We start from the raw sequence: 14,010 nt of genomic DNA on the forward strand, positions 1-14,010 counted from the left end.
TTCTTGTCATCACCTGATTGATTCCCTCTCTTATTACTTCCCATCAAGGAACCTGAAATTTTCCTGTTTCTATGCCTCAGTTCACCTAATTGTTGAAGACACTCCCTAGTTCTCCATGCCTTTTGCTTTGAGTTCAGAAACATTTTATTATTTCTGCATGGTTGGTGTCTATCATTAGGCTTGTTCAAACTGCCATGTCTGCCCCTGCCCATGTTACACCTGCCTTTGTTTTGCACTGGACCCCTGACCTGTCTGATTATGTGTCAAGCTAACTTCTCTCACAGTCACTCACTGACTATGGTGAATGTTGGTGTTTGGGAGCAGGAGTGTCACTGGAAAATGACATTAGGCTTCAGTGGGTGTTGACAGGTGTCTGGGTAGTGTTGTCTAAAATTGACTTTTTGTTGGGAGATATTATTTCAGAATCTGTGAAGCTCAGAATGCTCCTTGAGGTGAAATGTATTATTTCAATTACTCCTGAAGACCACAAATACTAATAGATTTATATAAACATTATTTAATTGTTTTTAAATAGAGAGGAAGGTAGAGAGTGAGAGACAAATTCTCATCAGCTGTCTTCCACAAGCACTCACACTGAGGACTGAGCTCCCATGCCCCCCCTTCCTGTGTCCTCACTGAGAATCCAACTGGAAACCATTCTGAGAATGGGACCATACTCTTCCAACTGAACCATCCCAGGAGGCCAATTTCTTGTTTTTAATATAAAAAATATCATATGATAAAGATAAAAACAGGTTATGAAAGATTATACATAAGCCTATCCTATTTGTTTAAAACAAAATTAGAAAGGATTCTAAGATCCGTTATATTGATTCTCTTAGTCCCTCATGGGAAAGAAGACAGACTTCTGAGTTCAGAGTATTCAGATAACTGTTCTAAAGAGATGGATTTAGAGTTAACAGTATATTCTTGAAAACTCAAAACCTTAAATATTTTTTTTTCCTTTTTGAATTCTCACCAGATTATAGATTTATTGATTGGAGAGAGAGGAAGGGATCAATAGAGAGAAGAAAAGCAATATTGATGTGAGAGAAAATATTAATCAGTTACCTCTCATCAATGACCCAACCAGAAATGGATCTGCAACCTAGGTATGTGTCTTTACTAGGAACCAACTTTTATTTGAATGGGTGTATAAAACAAAACTCCAAGTAACTGAGCCACATGGCCAGGAAAGCACCTTAATCCTTTCTAATTCTTTCAAGACAGTGAATTAATATGACTCAACATTTGGGGAATTGTTTATTTTGCATGTTGTGTGTTGGTTGTATGTGTGAATTGGCTTCCCCTTTGAGTGTTCCTAATTGTATCTGCGTCTGTTTGTGTCCTCTTTGTTTCTGTGTTCTGTGTCCATACGAGTCTGGTCAGGTGTGTGCTTGTATGTGTCCATTGTGTGTGGATATGCCCTGTGGTACATGCTGAGTGACCCTGTATTTTCTTATCTGTGTGTTGTGTGTATGTTCCCGACAAGGTGTTACTAGTGTCTACACTGTGGGTCCCCATGAGCCTTGCCATAAGCTCTGCACGTGAGTGCCCACCATAGGCTGTGAGTGCTCTGTACCTGAGTGTTTTCCCTGCTTCTGTTATCTGTATGTTTCCCTATGAGTTTGTGTGGCTGCACACCGTGGCAACAGTCAGCTTCATAGGAAACATCCTGAGCGGTGATGGAGAGGACAATATGTTCTTCCTGAACTCCAGACTGAGCAACTTCTGTCCCTGGTCTTCCAGGCTCTGGTTTCCCCTTGGGGGTCCAATCTCAGGCCCCAAGGATGGATGAAGTGAAGGGTCAATTCATTGAACCTTATGATGGCAGAAGGTGGGGACCTGGGGAAGAGTCTGATGACAGAAAGGACTTATAGAGTGTTGAGGTGCTGTTTTGGGAAGACTCTAGGCCTTTGAGGAGGTCTGGGGGATCCTGGTTTCCTGGAAATTTTATAAGTGGGTGTGTCCATATGGAGAGAGCTGAGGGGGTAAAACCTAGGCCCCTGAATCCCCCTTGGAAATGAGGAATTGCATACCCAGGATACAGGCTGGGGTTCCTTTGGGACTACTAATCTCTGGAGAGCAGGTCATCCCTTTGCCCATGGGAAATCCTGGCCTACACCTTATAGATGAAGGTGCCTAAGCTGCTCTGAGCATCACTCCCGGATCTCCAATCTCTGGTCATCTACTGAGTGTGCATGATCACCTGGTAACAAGGGGGCCAGGAGGCAGAATGGGCTCAGTGCTCTCTGAAGTGGGAATGGGTAAAATATGAAGGGACCACACTTAGCACAGGTACCTGCACAGAATGAAGGGAAACCACAGGATCACCATGGATGTTAATGTCAGCGTTTTTCCAATCAGCTCCACGTGATGGAGCACTCACCTGGGCAATGCAAATGACAAAGAATCTTGGAGGCAGTGTAGTGACTGCTGTTAATATAAAAGAACATGCACACTGGAATGCTTGCGGTCCAGTAACCTTCCTAGTCAATAATATTAACATGTGGTCTTCACGCCCACCACAATGGGGGAACCCTGGCAGCAGGGATTTACCTCAGAAGTGGATTCTGAGTTTTTTGCAAAAGATATCTGACCAAACGCCTTCTCTTTGAAGTTCAAAACTATGAATATTAAGTATTGGGCAGCTGGGGAACAAAGTCTGGGTGGACAAAGAGAAAGCAAATTGTCCTGTCTGACTTCCACTGTCATTTCCTACCAGTCCCCACTCCTCTCCTTTGCCCCTAGGCAGCCTTAAAAGAGGCTGGCACCATGTGTTCCCTTCCTGTGGCTCATCAAGTAGGTCAGGCTCTGCTACAGACCCTGATGTTGGCTGCAGCCAGAGATATGCTTTGACCAATAAAATGTGGGAGTCAAGCCTGTAACCTTTAACAGAAGAGTTTGGATCCAGTGAGACCAGCCACTCTCTGTCTATCTCTGATAACACCCAGCAGGAACCTACATGTTGACTGCTCCTTTATCCTGATTCCAGCAGAACCAGGGTGTTCATGTGCTATGAACAAGAAAGATACCTTCTTTACATTAAGCCACTAAAGCTTTGGAGGTGCTCATTACCCACAAAACATCCAGCCTGTCCTAATGGAAATGCATTTCCGATTCCACCCTCTAGAAGTGAGCAGAGCCTAAAATCAGAAGGCAGAGCAAGGTGGTTAGAGACACATGAGTTTGTCTTCCAGCCGTGCCTTTATTAACTCTACAAAGGATCAATATATATTAAGACTCTGAGCCTGAATTTCCTCCCCATCAAATAGATGGTGAAACCATCTCAAATTGCAAAAAGAATTAAATGAAATAATAATTCACGTGAAGCATTGAATCAAAGCTTGGCCCATGCAGTAAACATTCAGTAACTCTTAGCTCCTTAACATCACAATGTGTACTGATGACAGACATCCAGACAATATAGAAAATGTCAATGTGTTGGCCTATATATCCTTTCACATTTTCGTTTTAAACCAGTTGGATAGGATTAAATATATTCCCTCATAGCCTGCTTTTCCTCTTAATAATGTAATGTTTTGATGGTAAAACAAAACAAAACAAAACAAAAAAGAGCCAAGCTGAAATGTCTCAGCTTGTTGAGCGTAGTTCGATGCACAGAAAAATTTTTGGTTCAGTTATTATTTGAGGGCACCTGCTGTGGTTATGGCCTGTAGCCCATTAGGGGGCCATGAAGAAGGAAGCCACTCTGTGCTTCTATCATTCTTCTCTCTGTAAAAGTCAATTAAAATACCTTTGCATATATTTATCCATTTAGATTTGAAGTCTTAAGAAATAGTTGAAATAATACTTTTCACCTGAGGCAGCATTCTAAGAGTCACGGAATTTGAAATAATGTTTCCAAACAGGAGTTAAGTTTTGTAGACAACACTCCCTAGAAACCTGTGATGATTTCCTAAAACCTAAAGTTGTCTGTTGCCACTTGCACTCACCACAACAATATTCCCAATGGTCAGTGGGTGATTGGGATCCTAGAGCCACATGCAAGGCTAGATTGCTACATTACCCAAAGGGCCATGCACTAAGGAGGGCTGGGTTTAGTCAATGAAGCCCAGGAGAGGCGCATTATCCCTCTGCTCATTGGTTTGAGTTGACAACTACCGTACCACCGTAATGAACACGTAATAAATTAATATAAGACGATATCTTATTTTCTGGGAAACAGCGTACCTCGGTAGGGCCGGGTCAGTCAGTACCCCCAGAGTGCAAAGGGATTTTGGGGGACTTGACGCAGCTCTATCCCGGATGTCAAAGCCCATACACAGGGCCTTGGGGGTGGCAGGATATTCAGTTGCGAGATGCCCCGTGGTGGGGGCGGTGGGGGCCTCCGAGGCTCATGGAGGCCCTTGGCTGTCCGCAATGGGGGGCTGGCCTCCCCGTGCTTGTGTGCTTGTGGACCTGGGCCCCGGGTGGCAGGCAACCTGTGAGCAGAAGGCCTCCCCCTTCCCCCCTCCCCCCCAATCCCTCCAGGGCCTTGTGAGCAGCAGGGCAACGGTGAGGTCATAACAATTGGATTGTTATGATAATGCTCAAAAGATGTGGACATGATTGTCATTGAATAAATGAGTAAATTCTTCATATTGTAGGGTACTCAGTTTGTCAGATTTGTGTTGACAACTACCATACCACCGTAATGTACACACGTAATAAATTTCCTTAATTTTCATTTAACAATAAATGTGTACCATCTACTTCTTCATGTAAAAATACCACAACCCCTGAACATAAGACCGAGCGCATCTTTTTTTTTTTTTTTTTTTTGGTAGAAAGACAAAATGTATTATTTTAAACACTGGAAAAACATTAAAAGACAAATGTCCATTATATAACCAAGAATGTTAAGTTGTAGGAAACTGCAAATCTTCTAAAATGTGGTAGGCACTTTCAGAGAGCTAAATATTGCAAATTATCCTACCATATTTCTTTTCTAATGCCCGCAATATTGGACATGATGAAAAATTCCAAGAAGACTCAACTAAGTAAGTATTCAGTCAAAGTCACCATGTCAGGGTTCAATTTAAGTGCACAAGTGAGTTTTGTGCAACATGTTCCTGACACATGAAGCTTCCAGTTGAATTTCAGAAATGTTAACAAAAATATCTTTCTTTTTTGCCTGTGAATGTTTGAGGATTGCTGTATTGTTGGCTTATATCCACTACAGATACTGGTTCTAGGCCAGCCCAAGGGTCTTCAAACATTGAAGGTTTGAAATAAGTGTCCAACTCATTAGACGTTCTTTTTTCTCTACCACGCCCTGATCCAAAAGGTGTAGATGTCCTCGGAGAACCCTGGGGGTGGGCCTGCAGCCCCAGGGAGTGGCCGAATTGCTGCTGGGACACCGCGGGGGACCTGGCCTGGGCGCCGGGGTAGCCGCCTGGGGGACGGAGACCCGAACCGGCCCCTGGGGAAGCTGCCGCTGCTGCTCGCTGAGCCCCTGGGAGGGGCTGCACCCCTAGGGCCTGCCCTGGGACCCATAGGACAGCGGGCGGTGCAGGCTCCCGGACCGGTCCTGAGGGGAGGGCGGCTGCGGCCCCGCCGCCACTGCCGCCGCCCTCTGGGGGAGGGGATGGGGGGGGCGGTAGCCGTTCTGCCGCTCCAGCCTCCCGCCCCCGCGCCGCCGTACGGAGGCGTAGGCGGTCGGAAGTTCTGGCGATGCATGTCTCCCGAGCGCATCTTTTGGAGCAAAAATTAATATAAGACAATATCTTATTATCTGGGAAACAGAGTAGCTCAGTTTGGGCGGGTCAGTGCCCCCAGAGTGGAAAGTGATTCGGGCGGACTTGACGCAGCTCTCTCCCGGATGTCAAAGCCCACAGACAGGGCCTTAGGGGTGGCAGGATATTCAGTTGCGAGATGCCCCGTGGTGGGGGCGGTGGGGGCCTCCGAGACTCATGGAGGCCCTTGGCTGTCCGCAAGGGGGGGGGGGCTGGCCTCCCCGTGCTTGTGTGCTTGTGGACCTGGGCCCCGGGTGGCAGGCAACCTGTGAGCAGAAGGCCTCCTCCTACACCCCTCCCCCCCCCAACCCCCTCGCGGGCCTCGTGAGGAGGAGGGCAACTGTGAGGTCAGTGCCACTCGCTCATTGGTCCAAGAAATGAGAGGGCGGGGTTTTTTGGAACAAGGGGCGGAGCCTGGCCTAGTGCTGAAGGCGGTGAAGTCATTGAGGGGGCGGGGCCAGGTGAACTGATGGCTGTCATGGCAACGGGGGTGGGGGTGGGGGGCAGGGCCAGGTGAAAGCCAGGCCCCTGTGACCTAAGCAGGAGAATGGCTGGTCACCAGGGATATGGGAGGTGGGGAGGGGCGCGGGGGTGGGGAGAAGTCCTCCTGACGGTGAGGCCTGCTGAGGCCAGGCGGCAGCCACCTCGGCTCAATGATCAGCCAGAAGCGGCCAAGCCGAGAATGGATAGGGGCCAGAGGCAACACCCGGAAGTGGTTGATTGGATAAGGCCGTGGGGCCCTGTGAATGAGGACGGGGCTCCCCAGTGGCTGCAGAAGCCCCACCTTCCCCTGGTCCAGACTGGACGCCAGAGAGATGGGCTTTCCCGGAGAATGCCACAGAAAGGTCGCCCTCTGGGCCCAGCGACCAGTAAGTACTGTGTTTGCCTGACAATAAGACTTCCTCCCAGAGAAGACATACTTACAGGTTCCCTTCCGAGTGACCAACGAGGCGGACCCCGAAAATAAGCCCTCCCCCGCCTGCCCCCTAGGCCACACATGAGAGTTTCGGTCCACTGATTCTGAAAGAAATGAAGGCACAAGAAATTCACCAGGAAATTCAGGAATTGGATTGTTATGATAATGTTCAAAAGATGTGGACATGATTGTCATTGAATAAATGAGTAAATTCTTCATACTGTAGGGTTCTCAGTTTGTCAGATCTGTGTTGACAACTACCGTACCACTGTCATGTACACACGTGTGAAAGAAAAAATCCACATGCTGACCTGACAAGCTCAGTGAAGGCCTGCAAGGCAGTCTTGCAAACCCAGAGACCTAAGATAACCACAAAAGATGGTTTGAAAATTAAATATCTAACAGGTTATAGTAGGTAGTCATGTCCAAGATATTTTCCCAGACAAAGATCAACTTTGATCTTTCTGCTGAGCCCATTTGCCTTTTTGCCTCTAAGATAACATATCTGTGAGATGTCTGGGTAACTTGTAACTTCCCTTTTTCCGGAGCCCCTGGGGAACAACCAAATGTGGTGGGCTCCAGAACAGATGCCTCAAATTCCTTCTTTATCATGTTAATTGTTCCTGCACTCACCTGAGTATACATCCATCATTTTACTTTTTATCCAATCCCAGGAGTTTTCCATTGCTTTGCTTTCTCCCGCCTCCTTACTCCATCACCAATGAATTTCATGTAACTCACCTATGTCCCTCCTTTGATTTCGGTGTATAAATAGAGAAATGTAACCCGCCATTCTTTGGAGCATTATCTCAATCCATTGAGGTTTTGCTTCATGGCAATTGTCGACAGTTTTGGCTCAAATAAACTCATTAAAAAATTCTTTACAGGTTTCAATGTTTTTTTCCTTAACACAAGGCTATATCCCAAGAATACATAACTGATTTTGAAGCATCCATCTTGTATGAAAACTGCTGTTTGAAATTTTTTTTTTAAATATATTTTATTGACTTTCTACAGAGAGGAAGGGAGAGAGATAGATAAAAGCGTCTATGAGAGAGAAGCACCGACCAGCTGCCTCCTGCACACCCCCTACTGGGGATGTGCCTGCAACCCAGGTACATGCCCTTGACCGGAATCGAACCTGGGACCCTTCAGTCCGCAGACCGACGCTCCACCACTGAGCCAAACCGGTTTCGGCTGCTGTTTGAAATTTTAACCCTGCTATTTGGCTCCTGTAAATTAAATCTTCCCCAGACAAGGTTATCAGTGCTGGTGCCAGGCCAGGCCTCTGGTTGAGGTGTCAAAGCCCCAGTACATCCGGGCTCTTTAAAAACTTGCAAAAGGGGGCCTGAAACACTCCATATTTGTGAGACAAAGAAGGTAAAATCATATAAATAGTGAAAATTCTTGCATGTTGGGGCCCAGAATTTGAGATACATTTTCCTCTGGACCTGCGCGTAAGAAATGTAACTCCATCTCTCTGATATGGCTTTATTTTTCTTCTGTTTTCTGTAACAATTTTTCAAAGACACTTTTGTTTAATAAAGAAGATACCTTTTCCCTGTCTAACATGAGGATATCCTTATTTACTTACCTTTGGTTCAGTAAGGATAACATGAAGCCTCTGTTCAGACTCGTCAGCAGCAAGCACTGCAGGGTGTTAGCCATCGGACAGTTAATGAGGAACAGTGTCTATGAAAAGAAAAGTAAATCACTAAGAGTTACAGAACTACTTTCTAACTCCAGAGTCCACCCAACAATGCAGTTTCTAAATACAGGGCGACATCACCATTAGGTGCAATGAAAATGGCTGAGCCAATCCAATGGCTCTCCTGACTTCCGGTGTGAATGTCTGTGGTGATGACATAGACCATCTGACCAATTTCTGAGTTGTCCAAAACACATGCATTGTCTACATGACTTATAGCCTAGACTCAGATTCAGTACAAATAGCTTCAGGGTATGAGTATATGTTTGTGTCAATAATCTCAAGCCAGAGTGAAAAAAATGGAAAAAGTTCATCGTAGAAAGCTGGCAAATCTGATCAAGGTTCCCTGGGTTGGTCAGAGCAGGGAAAGAGGTAATGAGGGGCCAAGCTGCATGGGTTTCCTGGCTCCCATGGACCTGTGGGCGGCAATGGCACCAGCCTCTGGCTGTCCATCAGGGCATCAGAGGGACAAACATTCAGGTGAGGGTCATCACCCTGGGGATGGATGGAGATTTGTCCCACAGGATTTTCTGAGTAAGAAGAACAAATCTTAAATACGGTCCACTAGGTTACCATGCAACCTGAGCTGTCCTTTATGACCTGGGTGTGATGTCACTCACAGAATCATTAAGGGACCTGCATGGGAAGACTACATCTATTAGTGTGGGCCATACCTGATCAAACCTGGACTGATCAAAGCAGTTATATGAGGTGATGCCTTGTGCCCTCCTGTCAAACAAGGAATCCCTTTGTCTATCTAGAACTGTTATTCATAGAAAGCTCCCTGTAGCCTGTGACATTGAAGCAGTCACTGCCTGATCTACTGATAGATGTGTATGATATTGGTGAGCAATGTTATTTTCTTTTGGAATAATATGAGTAAGTTTCTCTGCACTTTCCTTTTCCTCACTAATATCAGGGTGAGCTTCTGTTCAGACTGCATTGTAGTAGGTGCGCTGTAGGGTCTTAGTCATCAGAGAGTTAGTCAGGAATTGTGCCTACAAAAAGATAAATCATTTATTCAGTGTTAAAAAAAAAAAAACAAGTTCTAATCCAGATTTTGCTCAAGACACTTAGTAAATATTGGGCTATAGCATCACTAAATGGAGGAGTGGGGGCTGTTATTTTCCATGTCTGTGGTGATAACACCACAACATTAACACCTCCCTAAACTTTTGAACTGCTTCTTCGTAAATTAAAATGAGGGAGAATGGGCACTTACATGTCACAGAGAGTAGCACACCACCTCAGAGGTTAAACTCTTCTGAGTATTCTGAAATATTTCTGAGTGCTCTGGAACAGTGGACATAGCAACCAATTGTTTGCTTGTTCTGCCATTCTATTTACATATTAGCCTTTTATTATATAGGATACTAGAGGCCCATTGCACAATGGGGATTTTGAGTTCTCTTTCCACGTTTGTGGTGTTAACACAGACATTCTGAAATATTTCTGAGTGCTCCAAAACAGTGTACATGATTTGTATCCAAGACACCTGATACAGCATGAAGAGATCAATTTTGTCACAGGTTTCAAACCAGATGTGAGAGAAATTGGAATGGATCATGGTTGCTATAACCCACATAGGAGGAAAGTAGAATAACTCAGGATTTATCAGGGAACAGTAAAATGTGCAAGAGGAAACAAACAAGATTAGCAAAGACAGTGAGCTCTTCTGTGACAATTACTACCTCGACTAAACTCAAATCCCAGTAGGACACTAAAGGTGAGGGGAGAGTTTAACCTCTGAGGTGGTGTGCTACTCTCTGTGACATGTAAGTGCCCATTCTCCCTCATTTTAATTTATGAAGAAGCAGTTCAAAATTTAGGGAGGTGTTAATGTTGGAGTCGATTGGTGATGTGAGCCCTATTGCACTCTGGGAGTGCCCACATGGCATACCTTTTACCAATGCATGGGGAATTGTAGTGATGACTGAAAATAGCACATATGAAGAGCTGCCTGAAGACTCTTCAATGAAAACCAGACCTTGGGAACTGCACCCTCTCAATGTGACGGGAGACATTGGATCCCCTAGTGGCAGGGGCACTGGGCCTTGTCTAATCAGTCATTGAACTCTGGGTGGATATGATGAGCCTAAAATACAGCAAATCCAAGAAGAATCTAGTGATTCTGACTGGCCCTGATGTACAGTGTTGGCTGAAGAGTCATGTGTTCCTAGATGTGGGTATAGGAAGCCCACTACATTGTTGCTCCATCTAGTGAAACAGAGATGTCCCCATGAGTCTAAGGTCCCAGCAGGCTGGGTCCTATGACTAATTCTCTGAGATTCAAGGGGAGCCTTATTGACTAATATAGGTCTATTACATGAAAATCAAACTTTATTGTTCACAAGAAAAGATCTATTCTAATAGAGCCACATGTACTTATTTACATAGAGTCAATGACTGATCTTCAATAATGAGAGGCTTGGAGTTTCTGCAGAAACCATAAGCCATTGAGTCTCTGGTTGTTACAGAAATAGCTTGCCAACCTCTGACCTAGGATTCCCTTTATAATCATTGAATAGTTGGTTAAGAATTTTAGAGAATTCTTTTCTTTTCCCCTTAGGACAAAAATTTCCATGCTTATTACTCACTAATGGCCTTGTGTACAAATTCATGCACATTGAAAGTAAAGTAGAAAAAATATTTTAGTATTGCTATTAGCTCTCTCTCTATAATAGACATATGAACCAAATTCATGATTGACAATGACAGATGGAAACACGTGTGCGATTGGTGCCAGTGAGAGCTGTATACATATCGCACATGCATGAGTCAACTTAGCCTTTTATATATATATATATATATATATATATATATATATATATATATATATATACACACACACTAAGGACCCAGTGCATGAATTTGTGCACCTTGAAAGGAACTGTGGATCATGAGGCTGTGGTAGGCACAGGGATGGGTCTTTGCCCATCCTCCGAAACCCCCACACAGCCCCTCCACCATGGCCCCTGTCTTCTGTCTGTCAGCAGCCCTGCTCCCACGCGCTGATGGCGCTGGCCCTGCTTGTACCACCTCAAGGCACTTTCTATAAAAGATGTGTTCAGCCCTAGGCAATTTGTTTCATTGGATAGAGGTTCGGCTTGCAGACCTAAGAGTACCAGGTTTGATTCCAGTCAAGGACACAGGGTGGATTTGCAGACTCGAGCCCCAGTAGGGGGCATGCAGGAGGTAGCCGATCCGTGCTTTTCTTTTATCATGGATGTTTCTACCTTTCTCTCACTCCCCCTTCCTATCTGAAATCAAATATATGTCACAGACCTTCAGTTTACTCAGAAAGTCACTCGAAGGTAATTTTGTGTATATATACACAGACACAGAGAGAGATGTTCAAAGCATATTTCCAGCTCTCTGGAACAGTGACTGTTATCCCTGCAATGTTCTGTAAGTGACTCCGGCAGGAAGTGCCGAGTACTGGCAGCTGCTTTACTCTGTGGCTCCACCAGAGAAATGACTGAAGTCCTTTGCACTTGGAGTGAATTGAGAACTTTCTACCTCTAGCAGAAGTCACTCGAAGAGAATCTTGATGTCTACTTGCTGAAACCCACAACCTACGGAGGCACCACCAGAGTTTCCCGCCCCCACATGCTTGTCTTCGGGCAGACACAGAAAGGCTGCGGCTTTCTCAGGGCACCGACTACTATTAAAAATCAATACATTTACCAGGTTTCTTCGCCCAGCACTGCGAGTCTCGCAGAAGGAGGAGGGCGGCCAGCTGGACAGGTCACCAGCGCACCAGGAGCCGCGCAGCCGCGTCAGCTTCTGCAGCCGAGGCCGTTCCCTAAAGGGAAACTGCACACGGCTTTCTATGAAGTAACTTCTTCGTCCTCTAACGGCCCAGGACTTCTGCCTTCAAGGGAAAATACGACTGCTCCCCCCAAAACACCTCAAGTCCTCCTCTCGCCACTCCACTGCAGTCAGGTTTCTCCAGCCCGCGCCCCGCCCAGGGGTCCCTCCTGCCAGTTCCGGAAGGTCCCTGAGTCTCGGCCCCTTGGGCGTGTCTCCAGGGGGGGAGGACAACCTCTTGCTGCCGCCTGCTCCGAAGCACGCTCTTGACTACGGGCTTCGGGGGTCGACCAGATAGCCCCGTTTCTTTCTCTTGCCCCCTCCCCCGCCCTTCTTTGGTGGCGATGGGGTCCCGTGGGGCCTCCGGTGGCCGTGATTCCCTTCCCTGAGGCCGGCGTGATATGTAGACAGACGCCCATGCCTCCGGGCGCATCCATGCTCTGCCTGAAGTTGGCATTTTGTGCCACGAGATTAGTGTGGACACGATGTCCCTGGGTGCCTGAGAAAGAGGAAAGAGGAAAAGAAGGGCTTGCGTGGCGAGGCTAAAAGCGGCCAGGCCCGTTCCGAGCGGCTGTCTGCGCCTCATTTTCCCTTCTCCTCGGTGCTCGTTGGCCCCGCGCCTGATCGATGTGGTGACGTCGCGCTCTCCCGGGCCGGGCCTCAGCCGCGCCTGACGAGGGACGGACATTCCTTGGCGAATGGAACCGCGCTTCTCGCTCTGCCCGCGGGCCCCTCGCTCTTACCCTCCTGCCCGATGGCGGTGTGTGGAAGGGGAAGGGGTGCGGAACCCTGCCGACCTCGGCGGTGGTCACGCCCCCGTTGGTCTTTGTGAGGCAGCGGACACTCCGCGCTGGCCTTCCCGGCGGCGGGGAGGGGCCGGCCGCCGTCGCGCCGCACGCGCCTCTGCCGTCGGGCGTGCGCGCTCTCCCGCCTTGGCCCTCGGTCCTTCAGGTGCCCGAGGCCGAGCAGGTGGTGTCGTTTCCCGTTCCCCGCGGGTCCCCCAACGGGCCGCCGCTGTCGGTGGTGCCGCGGAAGAGGGGCTCCGGAGCGGGGGTAGTCTGACCGGGACAAGGTGAGGCACGCCCGTCCCCCTCGCGTGAGGGGCCCGGGTTTCGAAACGCTGTGCCGCGCGGACAATCGCGACGGGGCCGAGTCAGCGATGGCCGCCGCTGGCTGACCCACGAGAGGTGTTTTTCCGCTGCCGCCTGTTATTTCCTACGTCGCTAGTATTTTTTCCTGTCGCGTCGTTGCCAGTCTTTCCGATGCAGCATCGCGGGGCTCTCTTTTAGCTATAACTGAATGTGAGGCCCCGGGTGAGTAAAGAGGACGAGCCCCAGGCAGCGCGGGCTCGCTCCCTCTCCCCTCTCTCTCGGCGGCCCCTATCGCTGGAGCTCGTTGCGTGTACAGCCCCGCTCTGTGCTGAGTCGGTCCGGGTCGTAGTTTCCCCTGTGGCCCCCTCCCCTCCGGCCCCCGGTGTCGCACGCAAGTGTGGCTTTGCGGGCTCGATGGGGGTTTGCTTGTGTTGGGGTGGGGACGACGCGCCCTCGGTGAGGAAGCCCTTCTGGAGCGTTCCGAGAGGGTGCCTTGGGGTACCGGACCCCCAGCCGCCGCCCCTCCTCTGGAAGCGCGTTCGGTAGCCGCCCCTGTGTTTGGGCACTCGGGCCCCTCTGCTCCGGCTTTTGAGGGGCCGAGCGACGACGGCGACACGCAGCTGTTGCCTATGCCTTTTGCCTACCGTGGCCCGCGCCTCCCCCCTCCGAGCCGGGGGAGGGTCCCGCCGGGCCGGGGGCCGGCGGCGTCCGTCGCGGTGAAGCGCTGCGCTGCGCTGCTCTTGCGCT

General features: G+C 48.2%; 2 pseudogenes across 2 annotated transcripts in view; both read right to left on the reverse strand.

Annotated features, from left to right (window-relative positions):
* LOC311616066 (sulfotransferase 1C4-like) overlaps window positions 1-14,010 on the reverse strand; it is a 168,761-nt pseudogene that overhangs the window by 126,601 nt on the left and 28,150 nt on the right. The window lies entirely within an intron of this gene.
* LOC311616067 (M-phase-specific PLK1-interacting protein-like) lies at window positions 5,112-5,682 on the reverse strand (annotated as a pseudogene). Its single transcript has one exon. The product of its transcript is annotated as an M-phase-specific PLK1-interacting protein-like (transcript).

This window comes from Pipistrellus hanaki (genome assembly GCF_964339955.1).
Source record: "Pipistrellus hanaki genome assembly, contig: scaffold_45, whole genome shotgun sequence".
Taxonomy (NCBI): domain Eukaryota; kingdom Metazoa; phylum Chordata; class Mammalia; order Chiroptera; family Vespertilionidae; genus Pipistrellus; species Pipistrellus hanaki.